Raw genomic sequence first — 23,606 nt, 5'->3', positions numbered from 1 at the left:
AATTTCAGTCTGTAAAATCTCCAATTCCTTCTTGGTTACCTCGGTGTCTTGTTTCATTTTTTGACTCCTGCGTCTAATACCTGCATGTCCAGTCTCAACTTGTTGATTATACGTTGACAATCATGTACACGTTGTCTTGCCACCTCTAGTTGATGCTCGAGAACATCAGCACATTCCAATTCCAATCCATAATCATTCGGTAACGGCCATGCCGCACTGCTCGCAGATTTTTGTGTTGATGTCACTTCATCCTGAAATGTTTCTGTAAGTACACATGACGAGGGCAAAAATATAGTTACAACAGTGAAGCGAACAAGACACTATTTTGTACTACATGGCAAAACAGGACTAACAATAATGTTACACATCACTTTCACAAAAAAAATGTTACATGTCATGAAGCATAAGCAGGTGATATTTTAAAAATTATAAAAAAGATAGTCTGTGCAGCCTGCATACAGAAATCCCTCTTAGCTCACCAGAGGAGCATGATGTTGGGGCCCAATCAAAAACACAGACAAGTTACAAATTTAGACAGCACGTTACGTATAAGTAAGCAAGCAGTTGGCCATTCTGTACCTCAATTAAAGTCTTAGGGAGCATAATGAACAGCAGAGGGTTTCATACAAACATACTACAGCAGGCAAAAATGCAATCATTAGCGTAGTATAAACTAGATTGTGAGCCTCATGCAATAATAGTTGGTTAATAGACTTCAAAGCTTCAGGCACACTTCGGCAGAGTAATTAAATGGTAACGCCTTTAACTATGTCAACTAATAGTGATACAAGTACCGAACATCAGGCATAATTATTTGGGCATCTCATTAAGTGAGGACAAATAAAGCAATTGAAAAGAGAAAATTAACTATGCCTGAAACAAACAAGGAATTGAACTGTTGAGTTGCATACAGTGACTTACCTTAGCAGGTTGAAGAGGCTCTGCGCAGCTCCTACTTCTCTTGCAAGGCTCCTTCCTAACATCTTGTACTTGGAAATCCTCAATCTTATCTTCATTGCACGCCCTCTGCAAGGTGACACAAACTAGTTACTCGTCTCCTTGGAAGATAAATATGCATACTTTCTAGTCTGTGAACACAAAAGGATGAGATTATAACAAAACAACACCACATAATGAAACATGCCGCATCTCTTGCACTTGCACACAATGAAATGAGCATTTACTATGTCTACACTATGTAAAAACTAGGCATAGCTTCGAACTGGATCTCCAGGTACTCTTGGAGAGCCTATTGTAGTGTACAGCCAAACCTTTATGTCACCTATGAGTTAGACAAGGCCCCACTACAGCAGCCCTTAGTGTTTAAATTGTTGACAAGCTCTGTTAGAGTGTTAGGTCAAGAATAACAAGTAATCAAAGCAAACAGTCCTAGTATGGTTGGCTGATGCAAACAAGCAATTGAAAGATGTGTGAGCAAATCTTACATATCAAGAAAAGAAGCAAAGAAGGAGGCTTAAAGACCATCACTTAACTGACCAGATTTAAGGGGCATTTAAACATCATGTGCAACGTATGAACTAACATAAACATTGCATATTCCAGATTCTACAATGGAATGCACATGTATTAGGTTATGCCATGTATGATGATGCCTAAATGTACAGATAGCAGGCAGGAGTAATTGATCATTGAACGCACAATTGAATTGCATGTTAAGGGCCAGTTCGATTCCGCCTTTTCAGGGCATATTGTCAAAATAAGCCATAAAAGATGTAAAGAATTCATTTTTGAGTTATGGGCTTGGGCTTAACTAATTTCGCTTTGGAGGGGGGTGTTTCGGGTAGTAGAACCTCACTAAAAATTGAATGGAAGGGGAATAGTGAAATGACTCTGTTGTCCGCCTATATTACACTCAAAATCCAACTGCTGACGCCCGTGTCACACCTGACCCTCAAGTAAAAACAAACACGCAAGCATTCATTGCCTTGCCCGCTTGCATCTCTTCTCCCCTTTCCCTCTACCTCGATCCCATGCCTGCAGCACTAGGGTTCCTCCAGCGATCCGTCACCACTGGTCCCATCTGGCCTGCTCCTCGACGATGCTATGTCCAGCTAGGCTACATGGCCGGTGGATAGGGGCAAATCTCCCTGGCTGCTCCTCCCTCTGGCACCGCCCCTCATTCTCATGGTCTCCAGCAGCTGCTCCATGGTGGTTCATCCAACGCACTACTCCGGCGGGCGTTGCATAACTACGGCTGATGCCACACTGCGGCAGAAGGCACCTTGTTCCCCCTGCCCTCCTCCCAGGCCATGGCCTTGAGGTGCTGTTAAAGGATGAGCTCATCCAACAAGGTGAGGATCTTCTCTAATTTTTTGCCAAATTTTCATTCTGATCCACTATATGATGAATTGCAATGAGCTGCTTCTGCTGCTGCTATATGATGCATTGCTATGAGCTGCTCCTGATGCTGCTATATGATGAATTGCTATGAGCTGCTGCTGCTGTATGATGAGTTGCTATGAGCTGCTGCTGCTGCTATATGATGAATTGCTATGAGCTGCTGCTGGTGCTATATGATGAGTTGCTACAAGTTGCTCCTGCTGCTGCTATATGATGAATTGCTATGAGTTGCTCCTGCTGCTGCTATATAATGAATTGCTATGAGCTGCTCCTGCTGCTGCTATATGATGAATTGCTATGAGCTGTTGCTGGTATATGATGAATTGCAGACTGCTGTTGTTGTATGATGAGTTGCTATGAGATGCTGCTGCTGCTATATGATGCTTTCAGGTGGTGCTGCTATATGATAATAACCAGCCACTTGGACCATCGAATTTCAATAAATAATTGTTCTTCATTTAAATGTGGGTCATGCGTTCTTCGTTTAAATTAGGCAATGGGATCTCTATGGAAAACATTGGTAGATTGTGCCAAGTAGATGGTATCTTTGTATTTGTATTTTGAGAAAATAGTGATGGTATATTTTCTTATCATATTAATTACTGCACTGGGTTCAATTTGTGATGTTTTCAAGTCAAATTAATTTCCATATGGGCAGCAAAATGAAAAATATATAACGCAATCTAGACTTTCCATTGATCATGCCAAAGATAAGCTGAAAACGCAATGAAAAGAACTGGTTGGCGTATTACATGGAGCTTATATTCATAGGTGCTTATTTTCTTAGGATAACTCATAATAATTGTTCCTAAGAAACTTGGCTAACAGAACTGGCATACAAATAACATGTTACGATGATTGCAATGGAGGAGTGACATACCATAGCACACTGTATAGGCTCACCGCTGCCTCTCCTTTTTTTGCGATGTTCCATGAAATTGCCACATACATCTTGTACTTTTTCATTGTGTAACCCTATCTGCAAGTTGACACGGCTAATTTTAGACATCTCTACATGATACTACATTGCATATCCCTTGCGCATATTTAAACCACCAATTAACGATTGTGTGCGTACCATAAACTAGCCATGACTCTGTATGCTGGACTAGCAGGCACTCTAAGGGAGCCTAATGTAGTGCACTGGAATTCCTACATGCCACCTACGATTTTGTGTAATGTACTGCCCCTGTTCCTAAATATATGTCTTTGTAGAGATTCCAATATGGACCACATACAGATGTATATAGATGCATTTTTGAGTGTAGATTCATTTGCTCCGTATATAGCCTATAGTGGAATCTCTAAAAGACTTATATTTAGGAATGGAGGTACGAGGTAGTATCATGTATGACATCTACAAATCTAATTTAGCAGCCAGTAGTAGAAATCATTGTCTGCACAAAGGGATTACTAGTCGAAAATCCTAGCAAAGCACGCTGGCAGGCACAGAACAATACAAGAGAGAGAGACGCGCTTACAAGATCATAGCAATGCCTCAATCCAGGATCTTGGTTGGCAAAGCTGTTAGATCCAGAAGAAACATCGTCCTTGTCGTTTTTGCCAGCTGCATAATAGGTAACAGTGACCGGTTAGTATATTTGAAGTGCATCGGGCAGGTGATGCTGGACGGGTTTAAAGGTGACAAGTACCTAGGCCGTGGCGGGTGCTTGGCATCTCTCCAGACGGTGGGAATCAGGTTAGAAACGTCGAGGGTGATGACACTGTGCTGGCTGTCGGGGTCCGGTAAGGAGATCTAGAACCGTCGAGTAGGGTGTTTGTGGAGCGGCTCCGGTAGGGTGGACTACGATGTGGGCGAAGCGGATCTGTGGCCGTGGACGAGGGCGTAGGTGAAGCTGCTCCGGTGGTTGGGTTAAGGATGGTGTCAACGACGCGGATCTGTAGCCGTGGACGGGGCGTCAGAAGCTGCTCCAGTGGTTGGGTTAAGGATGGTGTCGACGATGCGGATCTGCGGCCGTGGACGGGGCGTCAGAAGCTGCTCCGGTGGTTGGATTAAGGGTGGTGTCGACGATGCGGATCTTCGGCCGTGGACGGGGCGTCAGAAGCTGCTCCGGTAGGTTGGATGAGGGTGCGAGGAAGCGGATCTGAGGCCGTGGACTTGTGAGTTGGCAAAGCGTCCCGGGTAGGGTTGAGAATGGTATAGGCGAAGCTACTCCGGTAGGGTTGACGATGGTGTCGGTGAAGCGGCTCCGGTAGGGTTGAGGAAGGTGTCGGCGAAGAGGATCAGAGGCCGTTGACGGGGGCGTCGGTGGGGCGGCTCCAGGGGGTGTGGACGAAGCGTCTCCGGTGGGGACTACGAATGAGCCGATGCAGATGCGCGGCGGTTGACGAGAGTACCGGCGAAGCAGATCCAGCACCGTGGACAAGGCCGGCACTGAATGGGCTGTGGTACAGTGGTGGATGAGCAGTCTACTTGTTCCTAGGGGAGGCGGGAGGGGTAGATGCGGCCGCAGAAGCAGATCCGGCGAGGTGGACGCCGCTGGCAGTGAATGGGCTATGGTACGCCGGTGGATGAGCAATCTAGGGTTTCGAGAGGGGAGGGGAGAAAGGGCGATGAAGTACGGACGGTGTGATGTAAGATGCTTTGGTGTTGTGGAGTTAGTCGTTTTTGCGGGAGGGGGAGAGGAAATGGGGGTGCCGTGTAGTCGGGGGAACTGGAAGTTACCAAAGCAGCCCCGACCTATCATGTAGATGGGGGCGGTATTGTAACTGTTGGTCTCTGTGCACCAAGGACAAAAAGGGGATTTCGCATGCTAAAGACTAAGGTGGCGGAAATTTTAGAAGGAGGCGGGAGATTTTGCCACCCGCGGGATCGTTTGTATCCAGTTTCTACTAATTTTGGACCGTGCTAGTGGGAAGGTCATGCTAGACTGTGTACACGGGGCACGCGTCAGCAGTTAATAACTGGTGTGAAGTCCACCCCAGAAAAAAAGACAATAACTCGGGATGATGCGCCGATAACTTGGACGTTCACACGGGCGCGGCCAATCGTACGGGTGTAGTGGCGCGTTCTCAAAAAGAGGGATCAAACGCTCAGCCTGTGTATTTCTCGTGTAAATAGATAATTTGGTGCCATTGGTTATTTACTTTAAACATAATGCATTGACGTGTTAGTGTAGAGGCGCACAAAAAGAAATGGATATTGTAGTTAGCTACTTAAAAGTGTTACCTCATATGATTACATAGCCTCCATTTCATAAATTGCGTACCCATTGAAATCATATATGAATATTACATATATTACTTCAAAATAGAAACTTAAATCATCCAAGACTAATGAATTTGAATGCAAGAGTAACAATGGTGCATGTGCATGATAGCTGCATTGGTTGTTTGAAGAAACATCACTGTAACTTTGGCATGCACAACTGAAAAGGTTTATTTAAATAGAAAAAAATGTGATATGTGAGTGTCCAATCTTTACAGCGTTGAATCGATATTGTACCTTTGGCCACGATATGAAGTAGATATTGACTTATGTTCAAGCGATGCACGTCCACGATCGCTAGATAGTGATACATGAATGAATTGTGCAATCTCTCTCACACGCATACATATCTCATTTCCCTGTGGGCATCGGAATCACACACGCGCACTTTGTGTATTTCTCTCCCTCCGTCAGGGTTAAATTCGTCTTTCTACCTCGTCCTACAAGTCTCTCACACAGAAACACACACGCTCTCTATGTCTAACACGCCCACCCCTTTAGTTCTGCCCACCCGCAGCCACTAATGTCTCAAAGTATAATAATGTCTCTCACACATATGCTATCTACCTATCCCTTAATATATCTAGATATGTGTCACACAAACTCCTTCTCCCTACTAGCAAGATGCCCATGCGTTGCATAGAACATCAAGATGCATTTGTATGAGAAGTTTATCTTGTGGGAGAAAAGGATGAACGAGGGAATGCCTTATTTGCAAATGCGGAGAGGGGTGTGGGTATCTTTTTGCAAAATTGCCATATTTTCCTTCCTGACCGTCGGATATAAATCGGATGGCCTATATTGCAGGATGGCAGGAACACCATCATCACCAACTCTGTTTTTTATAAGAGTAGAGATATGTGAGTGTCACTGCCCCCCCCCCACACACACCCACACTTCCCAACACCGAAGGAGTAGGGTGACACCTCGATCTTGATACTAATCTATCGACTGGCTTCTCTCTCAAACATACACACACACACACTACCCGACACCGAAGGAGTAAGGTGACACCTTGATCTTGATACTAATCTATCGACTGGATTCTCTCTCAAACATACACACACACACACACACTACCCGGCACCGAAGGAGTAGGGTGGCACATCGATCTTGATAATAATCTATCTACTCCTCTTTCAAACACACACACACACACACACTCGCTAGTTGTGCCTCTATGCCTACTGCGCACACTCTCGATACTTCTTTCTCTCCCTCCCCCACCCCCCCAACAATGACAGCAGAAGGGTGACAACTCGATCTGGTCATAATCTGTCAATTGGTTTCTCTCTCAAACATTGTGTCTCGGTGCCTCACTCGGTAGCCCCCTCGATATGTAGACTTCTCGCGCGCGCACAGCTGTAGTGACGATGACGCTAAACCCAGTGTGCCTTGTTTTTACCGGCCTCATGTGATAGTTTTAACCCTGTTTTCTGTTAACTAACAAGGCAACCTTTTCTTTGTTACTACTAGTGAATCTGAAATCATTCGGGGTAGACATAAAATATATCACTTCAACCCAATTATCGCAGCAACTATTTTAAAAGAAATTAGCTAGCTGCCCGTGCGTTGCACGGAACATCAAGATGCATTTGTATGAGTAGTTTATCTTGTGAGAGAAAATGCTAAACGAGGGAAGGCCTTATTTGCAAACATGGAGAGACGTGTGGGTATATTTTTGCAAAATTGCCATAGTTTCTTTCTATCCGTTAGATATAAATCCGATGGCCTATATTGCAGGATGGCACGCACACCATCATCACCAACTCTGTTTTCTACTCCCTCCGTCCGAAAATACTTGTCATCAAAATGGATAAAAATAGATGTATCTAAAACTAAAATATGTCTAGATACATTTCCTTTTATCCATTTTGATGACAAGTATTTCCGAACAGAGGGAGTATTTGTCTTTTTAGAGATTTCAACAAGTGACTATGACCGGACCTTACCAACATACTCAAAAAAGTAGTCCATAATTTTGATATTACCCTCTTTTCTTGGCGGTGCAGTGCCATCTGGATACCTCATAAATAAATAAAGGACAAATCTGAGCCCTTCCTGAAAAGACATACATAGCAAAATGAGTGAATCTACACTCTAAAATATGTCTACATACACATCCGTATGTGATAGTCCATTTGAAATCTGAAAAAGACAAATATTTAGGAACGAATGGAGTATATATAAGAGTAGACATGGAGATATAACTCCAGCATGGTCTAGAACAAAAATGTGCTGGGCTGGTTAGCGCTGGATGCTCGCAATGCGATGACATGAGCTCGAATTCTGTCTTTTAACTCTAGATTTTTATTTTATATATTACTGTACTTATTTAATATATACTTCTTTCGCTACTGTACTCACAGTGGAACCCACAGAGTACTTAGAATATTAAGGATGGACTTGTTTATTTTTAACTTTCTGCACAAAGCTGTAGCCACCCTGCAAGTCACGTGTACACTGTACATGCAATTAAATTTTTATAGAGGGACAATCATACAGGAAATTAACTCAAATGGATTGGATGTCACTCTATTATTTCCAGCATAAAGAGCATCTCCAACGGCAGCCGGCAAATTTCCTCCCGCTTCCTTCCACGGAGGACGACATCAAACGCCAGCGACATACATTTTTACAACTCTAACCAACCAGATGAAATTCGTGCAAATACGGACTGATTTCATATAAGCATGAAGGATTTTGTATAAAAAAGCCGGATCTTCACATAAACATGATGGATTTCATTACATTTACATGAACTAAGAGGTGCCAATCCGGCTCTCTTGTATAATTAATACTCCCTCCGTCCGGAAATACTTGTCCTAGAAATGGATATATCTAGACTTATTTAGTTCTAAATGGCCGCCCGCGGATCCCTTTGTCTTCCTCATGTCCGTCAAACACTTGCGGGGTCGACGAAGGTCCTCGGAAGAGACGAAGCAGCAAAGAAACCACCTGAATCCGCGATCGTCGCCTCGGCGGTGGCCTTCATGGGTCCCAAGTGGCGGCGGCCTCCCGTGTTCTACTTCTCCTCGATGATGGTGGCGGACACGGAGAAGCTGGCCATCGACTCGTCGCTCTCCACGCCCCCGGCTTCTGTCTCTGCCTGCATGGCGCTGCCGCAGGCACGGGAGGCGCACCCACAAACACGGGAGGCACGGGCACCGCACACACTGGTGGCGCGGTACGACGCGGCAGCGACGGCGCCCGTACCGGCGTGCTTGCCACCGTGCCGGCGTGGAGCAACTCGCCACTCCTCATCGAGCTGAACTGGAACGGCGAGTTGCTGAACCACGCGCCTGCTTGGGGCGGCAACTGGCTCCGTCGGACCAAGCGAGGTTGGTGAAGCACCGAGCGGCCTCGCCCGTATCCGGAGGGCTTGGCAGGCCACCCAGCCGGGTAATATGCCGGAGAACGGCTCATCGGAAGCCATCAGAAGGGTGGAGAAAATGGTGAAGGAGGAGATTGGGGGCGGCGGAGGGGTGCGATTCTTGCCCACTGTCTGTCTGGCCTCGTGTAAATAGAGGGCGGACGGTAGGAGCTTGGCCGGCGTTTGGCCTCGTTTAAACTGAGGGCGAACGGGAGGAGCTCGGCCGGTGTTGCGTTTAATTCTGGCCCGCTCATGAACGGACGTATGGCCGGAGTAGGATTCTCGGTTTGCATGCGGGTTTAACGGAGGGATTTAACGGAGGCACCGGGCGTGCAGCGGGCGGCGCAGTACTATTCGATTTGACAGCATTAATGAGCCGTCAAATCACAAAGGCCCTCGCCTCTCGTGAAACCAACCGAGCTAGACTGCCCCGCCCTCTAGCCTTTTAAAAATGTATATACTCCACTTTTGTACAGTAGTATTGTAGTATCGATGGATTGCGCCATGGAGCAAAACTTGAAATTAAAAAAGAGGTGGTACATATAGAGAGCGCTCGTGAACTATGTGTCATGTACATGGCAATAAATAAAATACTACATGATACTAAGGCTGGTCGTAATGGGAGTGTCATAGGTAGTATCATGCATGCCAACTAAGCAATTTTGATGAGGTGTCATTGAATTAAATGAGGAAAGAGGAGCTTGAGTATCATATACTACTTTGTGTCATGCATGGCAATAAATGTAGTCCTATATGATACCAACATATGATACCATGCATTACGGATGTAGTATCATACACTAGTATCATATGCATACAAGCCCCACATCTCTTCTTGGTTGATTCCTCTATTTATGTCAAAAAATAAGAAACAACGTGAGAGTTAATGCACCACGCCTATGTGTTTACTAGTACTATTTTTGCTTTCGTAAGATGACTCAATACTCACCTACTACCTCCGTCCTGGTTTATTGGTCCTCATTGTAATGTGTGCCAAATTTTGACCATAAATTTAACTAACAAAATGCTCATGCATGTCACAAAAAATTATATATTTGAAAACTATGTTCGAATATGAACCCAGCGTTATAATTTTTGTTAACATGCACTAACATTTTGTCAGTTAAATCTTTGGTCAAAATTTAGCACAAACTACATAGGGGACTAATAAACCAGGACGGAGGTAGTAGACGGAGGGAGTATTCGATTTGACAACGGGCGGTGCAGTTCCCGATATGGCTTTAATGCAGACGAGGGAGGGAGTAGCGGTTCCCAATATGTTGAACGGACAATGCATCCTCCTTCAATTAATGCATGAGGGAAGTAATGGGAGGAGGTCCGGGAAAAGAGGCCGCACGATGTGAATGCAATGCAGTTTGCCCTCATTGCCCTCATATAAAGGCGCCCCTCCATTCCAATGCATCTACCACATCGTACGCACCTAAACATTTGCCTAAGCACCTACACTAATCACAAAAGAGCTCGCTCCAGACCCATGGCAGCGATGCGCGTGAGCAGCCAGCGGCTGCGCCAGATGGTCCACGACGCCGGCCTGCGACATGGCGCCGAGGATCGTCTCCAGACGGTGTTGGAGACCGGCTGGTGGATGGCCGCCGTCGACGCCAACTACGACTCTCAGTTGGACCAGATGATCGTTGCCACCAGCAACAAGTTCACCGTCCTCAAGAAGCTCACAGACGACATCGCCGTACTCCTCCAGCCCGCGCGCCCGGGCTCCTCATTGCCTGCCACCCTAATCGGCCTCCATGGCCGGAACCTCTTTCAAGCACTGGTGGCCCTATGACTGCCCGCCGACGCCACGAAGAATGTCCACCTAGAGGTCGCGCTCGCCGCGAGGCGCCTCGCCCTGCAAGAATTCGTCGACCTACACATCCACGCGTACGAGCAAATCGTGTACATAGGTATCTACAAGGCAGTGAGGACGCTACGATGTTGGCCTTCCTCAACCGGCTAGAAGCCTTGGATGCCTTTGTTGAGAAGCACCTCGACCTCGCCACAAAAGCCGCTGCTCCTTAGCTGCCGGTCGGTGGCCCGGCGCACTAAGTTGAGCAGGAGGAGGTCCTACGTTCGTGGATTCATCTTTCTTCTTGCCTTCTGTAACCACCACTGCGATCCCATCATCATGGCCTTAATTCTTATTGTGCTGTTGCAGTCTCGTTCCAGTCAATACCGACATGTGTGATCCCTTTGCTTAATTATATGCATCACTGTAACTAGTACTCCATCCGTCAATTTATAAGTTATGCTTACCTTTTCCATCAACTTTGTGCAACGCGCGGGCATCTTGCTAGAAACACTAGAATATGTCTATATAATCTGTATGTGATAGTCCATTTGAAATATCAAAAAGACAAATATTTAGGTACAGATGGAGTAATATATTAGGAGTATATCAAAACAATAGTGATTTCTTCCAAGTTTTTGAACAAATACTACTATTCTACTACTTTGGATCCATCGCAACGCATGAGCACATTGCTAGTAAAAGGAAAAGGCCTGCCGCATTCGCGTTGCACCCCCACACGCCCGCGAATCGGGAGTACAACACGGCCCGTCTGGCATGACACATAGCTTAGGGAAGGCGTGTTGCCTGCCTAGCATTTTCACTTTCATGTGGGACCGTCGTTGAGCAAACCGACACCCCGCCCGCTGCCGGGTTGGAAAACAGAAACAAGGGGAAGATCTAGCTGTAGCACAGAAGGCAAGAAATTTTGTGTCAGACGGGGCTCGTTGATAGAGTAGGAGCATTCCGTACTAGTACTACTCCTACTAGTACTACCAAGTTTGTACTCCTAATACTATATTACTAGTACTACCACTATACAACTACTAGTAGATACGTGCACGACACAACATCGTAGGAACAAAAAATGGGAAGATCTTGTTTTGGGTTATTTATCTTTTTTTCAATCAACGTAGTATGAATAATATGATGTGGGGGGCACCCATGAAGCTTATGTGGCTTGGTTGCATGGCTACGGAAGGTTAGAGAAACATAAATAGATAATGTGTTTAGAGTGCACTCCACTAAATAGATATACTTTGGATCCATTGCAACGGACCGGCACATCTATATCTATACCCCCTATATAGTGTGTGAAAAACTTTGAAAGTTGGTCGTTGGATGAAGCCAATCCGATGGTACAAAGATGGCAAATCCGAGCACTACTGGCCGTTAGATATCATCCACCAGATTCTGCCACATGTATAATCTAGAAGACTCCATGGTTGAACTTAATTCATGACTAACTTTGCCACAACTAAGCTTAGGCAAAGTTATTAGTTCTTCAAAATGAGAGCCACAAGTTGGCAAGCCTAAGGGAATCTTGCCACATTTTTTGTGTGTATGTCATGTGGGGCCTTAGTGTGGCTTGCCTAAGGTGTGGCTTGAACCAAATACTCACCTAAGTTAATCAAACTTGCCTAACCTTACATTCCACCAGATTTTGCCATATGTTAGAATCCAGAAAACTCCACATGTACTCCCTCTGTTCCAAATTACTCGTTGCTGAAATGGATGTATCTATAACTAAAATACATCTAGATACATCCATACATGCGACAAGTAATTCAGAACGGAGGGAGTAGAAGCATAATGTACAAACCACCAGAATCTCATGCGTGCAATGATCGTGTACCTTACTAGTACTAATTGGTAGTAGTAAGAAACAAATTCCAGTTTTGGCACGAGTTCGTACTGCGGGAGCACCACAAGGCCTGCCGCGGGAGTTACATTTCCCTCTCGGGGCTCGCGGGACCGAACTTCAGTGGCTTAGTGCCCGGCCTATGAGTCAATGACATGCGGACCTTAAATGCGGTTGGCCCACATGTCATTCTCATGGTGGTGGCGTGGTTCGCGACTCACTTGTTCGAGATGAACCGGCCGGAGTACGGATGAAAATGTGTCACAGCCGCTGGATGAAAATTCGATGGTGCGGGAGTACGGATCGGAGCACAGCAGCGGAGCAGGCAAACCGCCTCCAATCGGGTGTGTTTGTGGTAGAAAGTTGATGGTCGCCGCAGGTCAGCTGGCCCGCATGTCATACACACAAAGGCAGAGGAGCGGTGGGGACGAGAGGGATGAGGGGAACGAACAATCCTACCATTCTGTCACTGACATGTGGGACCCATAAGCGCGGGTCCCACCTGTCAGTGAAGGAAAGGCAGGGCAAGGCAGTGCTAGCCACGTCAGAGGATCCATGTCCACGTCGGGGGACGTTGTGCCGTGGGTTGGAGTGGCATCGTGGGAATCGTGTGTGGGTGTGGCAGTGGTAGAAACAAGAAACGTGATGGTCGTCGTGGTTCAACTTCCATGGACAAGTTGTCGTGTCTGCTGACACATGTATATCAAAACTAGAGTGTTTATATTTCAAGCACGTGAACAAGTATTATTCTACTAGTTTGGATCCATTGCAACGCACTGCCCAGCACATTGGTAGTAGTAGTGTCCACCTCTATCTCTAGAGGCCTTCTTCGTTCATCGTTTTCTCTCTCAAGATAAACTACTCATACAAATGCATCTTGATGTTCCTTGGAACACACGAGGATGTTTCCTTGGGGGTCTCTCCAGCGCGGCATGGCCGTAGTTGCAACTTGACGCCCCTTGAGATGCTGACGTTGAGGGGCACTCGGATTTCCTCCGATGAGCAGGTAAGATGAGTTTGATCACGTAGTAAATGCATTCTAAAGACTACTTCCGTGTCCATTTCCTAATTCTCCCCCTGCCCACTGTTTCACAGGCTAGGCTCGGTGCGAGTGGAGATTGGCTTGCATATGCACGGTAGGGTACCAACATCAATTTGCACAACATTTACAACAGTGACACCGTTCCCGTAGAACCTTTGTCCAACATTGGGATCAGCCATGCAACGGGCCACCACATGAATTGGTATGATGGAACCACGGTGCAATTGAATAAAAGATAGCACGAACCTTGCACAGGTGGTCAAAGGCGGACCATGCTGTATGCGGCCAATTTGTTGCCGTACGAGTAGGAAGATGTTGTGCTCCTTTCTAACCGCATCTTCACGGTGACAAACCAGGCGACTTATTTTGTATGGGACACATCCTACGATATACTCCCTCTCTCCCAGTTTATTTGTTTTGAATATTTTGTTTTATAAGTTTCAAATTCAAATTTAGAGCTCCCCATCACATGTTGAGATTACAATGTCCATTAAATTGTTGCGTGCATGTATAGTAAAGAAACAAATCTCGAGTTTGGCACGAGTTCGTGCTGCGGGAGCACCACAAGCCCTGGCGCAGGAGTTACATTTTCCTCTCAGGGCCGTCGGGACTGAGCTTCAGCGCCTTACTACACCTACCTTTGAGTCAATAACATGTGGACCTGATAGGTAACTGGTCCACATGTAATGCTCCCGAAGGCAGAGGGGCAGTGGGGCCAAGAGGGGTGAGCCGCAGGTCGGGGGACGTGTGGTTTCATGGGTTCGAGCGGCATCATGGGAATCGCGGGTGGCTGTGGTAGAAACTTTAGGCTCGCCACATTTTAGGTGGCCCACATGTCATGCACACAAAGGCAGAGGGGCGGTGCGGCCGAGAGGGGTGACGCGCACGTCGGGGGGCGTGGTGCCGTGGGTTGGAGAGGCGTCGTGCGAATCGCGAGATGAAACATGATGGTCGCCGTAGTTGAACTTCCATGGACAAGCTATATATGCGGATAAATAGTTCCTTATAGTCAAGCGGACCCATGCTACTACTCTGTTCCAAAGACAAGCACACCATCGAAATAGTCCATCTATATCAATATACACCGAGAAGGAATAATTTTTTTTACAAGAGAGGAAATAGTTCAACCATCCATAATGCCCTCCTGCTGGTGCAGCGTTTTCTTCTTCTTCTTCTTCTTCTTCTTCTTCTTCTTCTTCTTCTTCTTCTTCTTCTTCTTCTTCTTCTTCTTCTTCTCATTCTCTGTGAGAGACGGCTTCACAACAAGCTCTTTGGACCTTGCAGCTATCTCAAAACTCACACGGGCATCGAGGGCAGCATATTTTATCCGCTCGTACGTCGAGGGATAATTCTCCCATCCAGACGACCTTAATTCCACAGTCTCGTCACCCTTCTGAAGATTTGTACCGAGCACAAAATTTGCTACGTCGAATAGGGATGGTGTCTGTTTAGCACAATCTTCTATAGGAATTTTGATTCTGGTTTGTAGGTCAGCGATGCTTTTCAAATCAAGGTTGTACAGCTCCAGCTTCTGTTTGTCCCCTTCGATGGCTTCCCCACAGAAGTATACGTCCTCCCGAGACAAGAAATCGTGAAGCTCACCTGGTATGGAGGGCGAGTGTATGATGTGGTACACCAAAACATCATCTTCGAGGCATAGCTGAAGGACGGCGGTGCGCTGGATCTTCCCAGGGGCACGCTCCATGTACTCTGCGTCGAGACCGATGACACTCGTCTCTACCTTTTCGAGGGAGTTGGGTACATTGTTGATCCACTGCCGAACAACCCTTGGGTTGACGGTGACGGTGGCAACTATGCACATCGAGCCTTCGATGAGGACATGTTGGACGCTAAAAACCTGCATCTCGATCTCTTTCGCCATTTGGAACCGCTGGAATGGAGGGCTATGGTTTGGAGAATTAGGATTAGATGGCTAGTCTAACTGAAGTAGTAGATGATTATTTAAAGAGGTTAAAACAATGTGAACGCAGTGGGGTTTGGATGCAAATGAAGACGAAGGGGAGGTGAAAAAGCCGAGGCGAATCGGTTCCCGATGGAGAAGTAAATGGGAGAAGTGGCGTGCAGGAAGTTGATTAGACGGCTAGGTAGACTAAACAAAAAGGCTATGCGGGTAGACTGAGGAGTCGTACCTGTTCGTGTACGTGTCCATCCTTCCTGATAGGTGGGACCTATGCAAACTGATAAAAAATGTGTCATAGCTTTTTTTTTGAGCGCGTGAGTGGGAGACACAACATTCTCTGGTTAAGGAATACTCCCTCCGTTTAGGTGAGTACAAGTCACCTTATGAAAATCAGGTTTTCCCAAAACCTTTAGGCGTGGAGCATTAACTTCCTGCTCGATCCCCTCCCAGCCTCGTTAGCCAGCGTTCTCTTCCTCTGCTGCCGCGTTCTACCTTTCCATTTTTCCTCTTCTCAAGTGTGGAACGATCTGCATGCCGTCCTTGATGCACCAGAACGACCACTACATGCATTGCGGCATGGCGTTGATTGGGCATGCACGAGAATTTGGTTCTGCTCGCAATATGGATGATACCTGAACGATGAAGTGAACAGGCATGCTAGCACGAGAGACCTATTTCTGCTATACAATATTGGAGTACTCATGTTCCTACTACTACTACTACTACTACTACTACTACTACTACTACTACTACTACTACTAGTAGTAGTAGTAGTAGTAGTACAACTGTGGTACACTTGATGGTCAAAGTACTATTCATCCGGTCCCCACAGTGAAGTGACAACACCCTGCGCCTGACACTAGTCCAGACGAGGCGGCATGTTCGGGTTACCAAAGTCAGCCTCACCCTATGCACTGTGCAGTCTGTCACCGCCGTTGTACAACACATTGGCGCCTCGCCTCGTCTCCCTCTCCGCTCCCATAGCACCACTCCATCTCCATCTCCTTCTCCGTCTCCATCTCACTGTGCCCCCGTGTACCGTCGCCTCACTCGCCTCCCCCAGTACCACTATTCCCTCGCTAGCCGCTCCAGCACCGACATCCTTCTCCCTCGTAAATCAAGCCCCCTTCCAAACTCCACCATGGCCGAACGCGAACCGCACAACATCCATATGAGTCACGATTGGAGCAATCTCCCTAGTAACATCCTCGACCTCTATTGTTCGTGTATGGATATGTTGACCGCCATGCGGTTGGCTGCATGCTCGAGGGACATGCACACGGCCATCATCGAAGCGAGGCCTAAGCTTTTCAAGACACCCTGCTTGCTGCTATCTGGTCTTGCGAGATCGGCTCACCATGATACGGAGGCGTGCATGATGCCCCTCGACTTCAATCCGATCTCCATTAGCCGAAACTTCTTTGCAGGTATGTAGTGTGTCGCCGTACATCATTTCCCTCGACATCAATCTGATCACCATCACCCGAAACTTCTTGGCAGGTATGTACTGGGTCGGCATGAACTCCCACTGGATGGCTGCCTTCAGAGAAGACGGCAAAAAGTTGGCGCTCGTGAACTTCCAGACCTCCCATGAGATTATCCTTCCTCTGTTGGATTATATAGAGTATTACCATCGTGGTCCAAGTCATCTAGATTACTACGTCAGTTGGATGGATCTTGTTTTGCAGAAGATTGTAATCTGCCAAGTACCCACACGACATGCGAATTACGCAGACTTCAAGCTAATTGCCTTGTTCGACCGCGGACTCGCCTATCTTTATGCTGGTGCCTTTTTTAGCCGGAGACAACTCGGCTCGCAGTGGATCATCGTCAAAGCTGATACACACTTTTGTGATGCTATTGAACAATATGGCATCATCTACGCGATCGACAAAGCAGATGGCACCACGTATTGCTGGGACGGCGCGTGTAAGTTGTTTCCGTCTCATGTTAATGATGACGCCATGACACTGTTTGAACTTTTTTTGATGATTGGCATATCCCTGTTTGAGCAGAATTTGAGTAGAACTATGACAATATATTAGAGACGCCGTAAATCAGCTATATTTGGAATGAGTTAATTCATGCGATTGTGACCATGTCATTACAGCCAATTTGTACCCTGAATAATCAAACGGTTAGGAGTATATGGATATTATCCTTATTTTACAGTAATCTATATACTACTACTAAATATGAGTGTGTATCAATGGCCATGTTAGTTTCCTCATTTTCATGATGTAGAAACATGCACCACACTGTTGGTTTCATCTAACCATACAATAGGGAAGTAAATGTTCATATGGAGAACTCTACATTTGGAAGTAGTAAAATCCTGCAATGCTTACAATGTGTACATACCTATATTCGCCCTTCAGCAATCAATGGCTAGAATAATATCCTCACAAACATTTTGCCCACAGAACACGAGTATATAACAATGCATGTTCTGTTATTTACATTGAAGAATTTGTTTGTGAGGACAGAACATGTTTACATAACATGCATGACATGGTAGTTTCCTGTGAAGAATCGATTGCGAGATAACATGAGTATAACCATGCATGTCACTTCTATATTTTCGAACCCAATATACATTTCCCTGTATTTTCCTCCTAGTTCCAACAGGGACATATCAATGCTGTTTCTTGCATTATCCTACTCATACTCTGAACAATGCTAATCTTACATTAACAACGCCTGTCCTTTTTGATATGATGCAGTGTCCCTACAGTTACTGCCCTTTGTAATTACACCACCTTTGCCAAAAACAAGGAAGCACAACTGGTTCCTCGCTCGATCAGACGACGGCAAAAGACTGATGATCATTCGGACACATGAGCCGGAAAAGTTATATTGCAAAAACCCCACTGTATACAAGCACCGTGTAATACATGAGTATCCGGACAGTGGCTGTTAGTCTATGAGCAGGATACTGGCTTGTTGGGGCCTTTAGGATTTTTTAGTTGGAGGCGGGTAAACAGCCTTGGTTCACACTCTCTATTTCTCGGACTCAATTATCCGATTAACCAGGAGATCACCATTGGAAAGGACCTTGATGGCAGAGAGGCTCTGTTTGCTATGGAAAACTGTGTCTACACAGTGAGCCCTAGGAGTTTGGGAGCAAACTCCCCTGATTGTCAACGATACAGCCTGCAGCCAAAAGAAGCTGAGAATGACAAAGGCATCCGGATTAACTTTGATCCTTGGATGTCTCAATTACGACATGCAGTGATGTGGTTCAAGCCTTCAGGTTGATAGGTAACTGGGCTGTTGCATCGAAAGGGTGGAGTACTGATGTCTCCGGATCACTGGTCGCTGAAGCGGGGCTGCAAATTATGATGGTGTTGGATCATCTCTTCGAATGACTTTGTTGTCTTTGCTGCTGGTTCTGGATGGGTAGTTCTTTCTTTTGTTATGCATATTCCTTGTCATTTGGTCATCCTCGTCTATGTCACTCTTTCTATGTAATAGTTTCTTCTGTTTAGAATGTCATTCTCGTCTGGATCACGAGAGTCTGAGCGCTGCAAATGGGTACATTTTGGTGCTGTAGCAAGACTTCTTATGAACTATCATGTCTTGTTGTTTATGTCAGTAGTAGTCACTAGTCAGTGTTTGAATGTTGTATATATCATTGTTTCGAACTGTTTATTGTCTCGAACTACTGGTGGGCTAAATGAGGGCATCACCATTCTCCAGTGTTCAGAGTATATCTCCTTTTTTCAAGTTATATAATTTGAGCTCACTGCCTTTTCGATGATGTACACTTGCTTGGGCCAGTGAGGTGTCGTTGAATATGGGCCGAGTAGTAACACAATGCCAAACAGGTCAATTATGACTCTCGGACCGGGCTCTCAAAAGATCCTGGAAAAAAGGCTGGGCATATTGGCGCCACCGGTGTTTTCGTGCGCTTGCTTGCGCGCCGAGAGCATATTGGCGTGTGCTCGAAATTCATGCTACCTTTTCATCCCCTGTCTCTCGCCCCTCCCCCACCTCTGGAATCTCGATTCCTACTCCAGTTCCCCCAAATCCCCCTCCTGTACTCCCTATACTCAAGCGCACTATCATGTCACCGATCAACACGGATCTCCGAGCCGGAGATCCTGAGGTCCGTCCTGCCTTCGGTAGCTGCATGCTGTCGCTCAACAGTGGCATGGCGGCGCTTGACGACCAGTTTGCCGACAAAGTGCTGATGGTAACCATCAACAGCGACCGGCCTCCCGTCTTGCCGGACGACCTTGTCAACGCTCTTGGCATTGCGCACGGCATCCAAATAAGTGACTTGCTCGTCGAAGTCTGTCCGCCACCGTCTGATTTCTTCGTCAGGTTCTGGACAACTTTCGACTGCAGTCGTATGTTCGAATCTTCCTGGCGTTTGTTCTACGATGGCGCGCTGGTGAGCTTTGATCGATGGCACCCAGGATGGGGCTCGGTGCCCTCTGAGCTTGAGTTTTTAACAAAGCTTACCTTCCACGGCATGCCTCGACGTGCTTGGAACAGCGAGTCCATGAACGAGCTTATCAGCGACCTTGGAGGTGAGCTCGTAAGTATGTTTGTTCCTCCAGACAGCTGGGCTCTGACTGCTATGGCATGGATGAAGAAGCCGTCCACCATACCGAAGGTGATTGGTGTTGAGATACCGGTGCAGGAATCAGGGTTGTACTATTCGTCGCCACCAAGGCCGCCGCGGACCATGTTAGGGATGTACCTGTATCGAGTGTCCGTGCATGTCGAAGAAGTGGTCAATCCATCAATCGAAGTCCTACCGCCACCGCTGGTGCCAGGGTCCGTCGACGACGTCCATTACAGGAGTCAACGCCAGACTTTCCCCGTGTTGCTCAGAACGATGGATGGCACAGGGCCTACTCCATCGCGCGGCGGAGGCCACTGCTTCTTTGGGAGAAGAGGCAGGGCTGGCTGCCTGGATATGCTCTAATTTGAGGTAACAACTGAATCTTGTCAGATAGTACTAGTTAAATCCAAGCTATGGGTCTGAAGCACTGATATGCCAGTACATTTGATTGTGACCTGTTCTAATTTTGTACCTGAACTTTTTTTAGAAAGGGTTGTACGTCAACTTAATGTGCTAGCAGAACTTATTGTGTTGTCTGTCTGTTTTCTTTGCACAACATTCAAGATATTTCCCCGTCATTTATAAAGACGATGAACCATTATGTACGACTTCGTTGGTTTCAACATAGCCCTTCCCGTAGCGATCCACTGCTTCCATCCTGATTGTGCCGCCTGCGTGAAATTTTTGTATGCAAGTTCAGTGTGCTATGATGTTCTATATGATTGTGTCAACTATATAAGTTTTTACTGAGCATCAGCAATGCATATGTCTGAAAGATGTATTGACGAGCATCGACCGATGGGTCTCTCTCTCTATCTCTCTCTCTATCTCTCTCTCTCTCTCTCTCTCTCTCACACACACACACACACGCACACACACACGCACACACGCACAAGTGGGACCCATTGAATTATTTATTTGCTCGTGACAGCTTTTAATTAGGTTCCACTGTAATCTAACTTTTTTCTTAAGTTATTAATTGAGCTCAGTGACTTCAAAAAGTTGTACAGAAGCCTTGTTTGGGCCTTTCTGGCGTCACTGAATGTGGGCTAAGTAACCATGTTAGGTTGTACTGTACTACACACGCCTTTTTTTCAACATCAGCAATGCAACTGGGCCGACAGTTGTACACAATATCTAGGTCAACTTGTTATCCGCCCCGCTGGGCTGCAAAGTTTCCTAGGAGGTATGCATTAGGCTTAACAAGAAAATGGACTTTAAACGATTCTAGCTGCAGTGATCGTATGATGTCCATCCAACGGCCGTAGTGCTTCTTCAACCTCTGGTCTTCTTGCTCCAGCCGCCCAAAGCAGCGCCGGTCGTGTCGCGTGCTCCTGCCTCCTGTGGCCGGCTGTGATGTCGCGGAGGCCTCACCGCCCCGTACTACTCCCACTGCTGGCCAGGCCATCCCCCTACTCACCCACACCCCCTGTTATTCTGCGGCGATGGTAGCCTCACACCGCAGCCGAACCAGTGAACCCTCGTACTCCTCTCCGCACGAGCTACCACTGCTGCGTATTCCCTGGCTCTGCGTTGTCCCCTTCCTAGGCCTCGCCTTCGTCTAGACCACCGCCCTGGTGCTCTCGGCGCGGTGTGGTCAACATGGTCAACGACCGACTTCCATTGGAAGAGTACTATACATGGAGAGGCTGACAGCTGGGTCCAGGCGGCAACAAGGAAGTGCCTCCTTATTATGTGCAAAATAATTATTCCTCCACATGACAGCAGGGACCCACTGGACGGGCCACCTTATTTCGCAAAAAAACGTTTCCCCCCTGACTGCTGGGACCCACTGGATGGGCCAGCGTATTTCGCGAAAAAAACGTTCCCCGCGCTGTCAGCTCGGACACACCGGAAGTGCCTCCTTATTACGCACAAAAAAATGAATACTCCCCCTGCTAGCTGGGACCCACCATGGTGGGAGGCTAACTTGTGGGCCTAGTAAGTTGACTAGGACGGGGGCCTTTGTCAACTTTAGTCCATATGAACGATTCTAGCTCCAGTGACCGTACCATGTCCATCCAATGGCCGTAGTGCTTCTTCAACCTCTGGTCTTCTTGCTCCAGCCGCCCAAAGCAGCGCCGGTTATGCCGCATGCTCCTGCCTCCCATGGCCGGCTGTGCTGCCGCGGAGGCCTCACCGCCCCCTACTATTCCCACCGCTGGCCAGGCCCTGCGGCGACGGCAGCCTCACACCGCAGCCGAACCAGTGAACCCGCATACACCTCTCCGCACGGGCTTCCACTGTCATGTCTTCCCCGGCTCCCCGGTGTCCCCTTCCTAGGCCTCGCCGTCGTCTACCGCCCTGGTGCTCTCGGCGCGGTGTGGCCAACATGGTCAACATGGTCAAGGAACGACTTCCATCGGACGTGGACTGTACATGGAGAGGCTGATAGCTGGGTCCACGGCCGCAGCAAGGAAGTGCCTCCTTATTACGCGGAAAATAATGATTCCTCCACCTGACAGCTGGGACCCATCGGACGGGCCACTGTATTTCGCGAAAAAAACGTTTCCCCCTGACTGCTGGGACCCACTAGCTACATCTTCGCACGCAAGGAAGTGCGTCCGGGCAAAAAAAACGATTCGCCCCCCTAACCACTGGGACCCACTAGCGACACCTTCGCACGCAAGGAAGTGTGTCCGGGCAAAAAAAATGATTCGCCCCCTGACTGCTGGGACCCACCAGCTACATCTTTGCACGCAAGGAAGTGCGTCCGGGCAAAAAAAATGATTCGCCCCCCTGACTGCTGGGACCCACCAGCTACATCTTCACAGGCAAGGAAGTGCCTGACAGTCGGGACCCACCTGGTCGAAGCGTACGTAGCGTTGTCATTCTGGTCGCGAACATGTACGTACATACTGGTCGATGTAGAGGCGCGTACGTGTCATAGTAGAGGCGCGCACGTGTCGTAGTAGAGGCGCGCACGTAGCATGTACATGTACGTACAACGGCGAGGGTGCAAGAAAGAAAATACGACCACGTACGTACATACAGGCAGGGTCTCGAACGCCTACTCGCGCATACGTACATGGCTGGGTCGAAATAGAGAAACAGCGTCGTCGTCGTGTTCATGGGGAGCCAACCGGCTGGGTCGGAACGGAATGCGTGGTCGTGTTCATCGGGAGGGCTTGGACGGAACAAGCGATGGAAACGAGGCCTGGCGTACCGTAGAACGGAGGAAACGGACCTCCTATGTTCGGAATGGGGTCCTGTTGATCGGGAGGGGTGTGGCGTACCGCAAAATGGAGGAAACGGACCTCCTACAGTCGAAACGGGGGTCCTATTGTTCGGGAGGGGTGTGGCGTACCGCAAAATGGAGGAAACGGACCTCCTACGGTCGAAACAGGGGTCCTGTTGATCGGGAGGGGTGTGGCGTACCGCAAAACAGAGGAAACGGACCTCCTACGATCGAAACAGGGGTCCTGTTCATCGGGAGGGGTGT

Source organism: Triticum dicoccoides, chromosome 2B, assembly GCF_002162155.2.
Source record: "Triticum dicoccoides isolate Atlit2015 ecotype Zavitan chromosome 2B, WEW_v2.0, whole genome shotgun sequence".
Lineage (NCBI taxonomy): Eukaryota > Viridiplantae > Streptophyta > Magnoliopsida > Poales > Poaceae > Triticum > Triticum dicoccoides.
Note: the sequence above shows the minus strand (reverse complement) of the source record.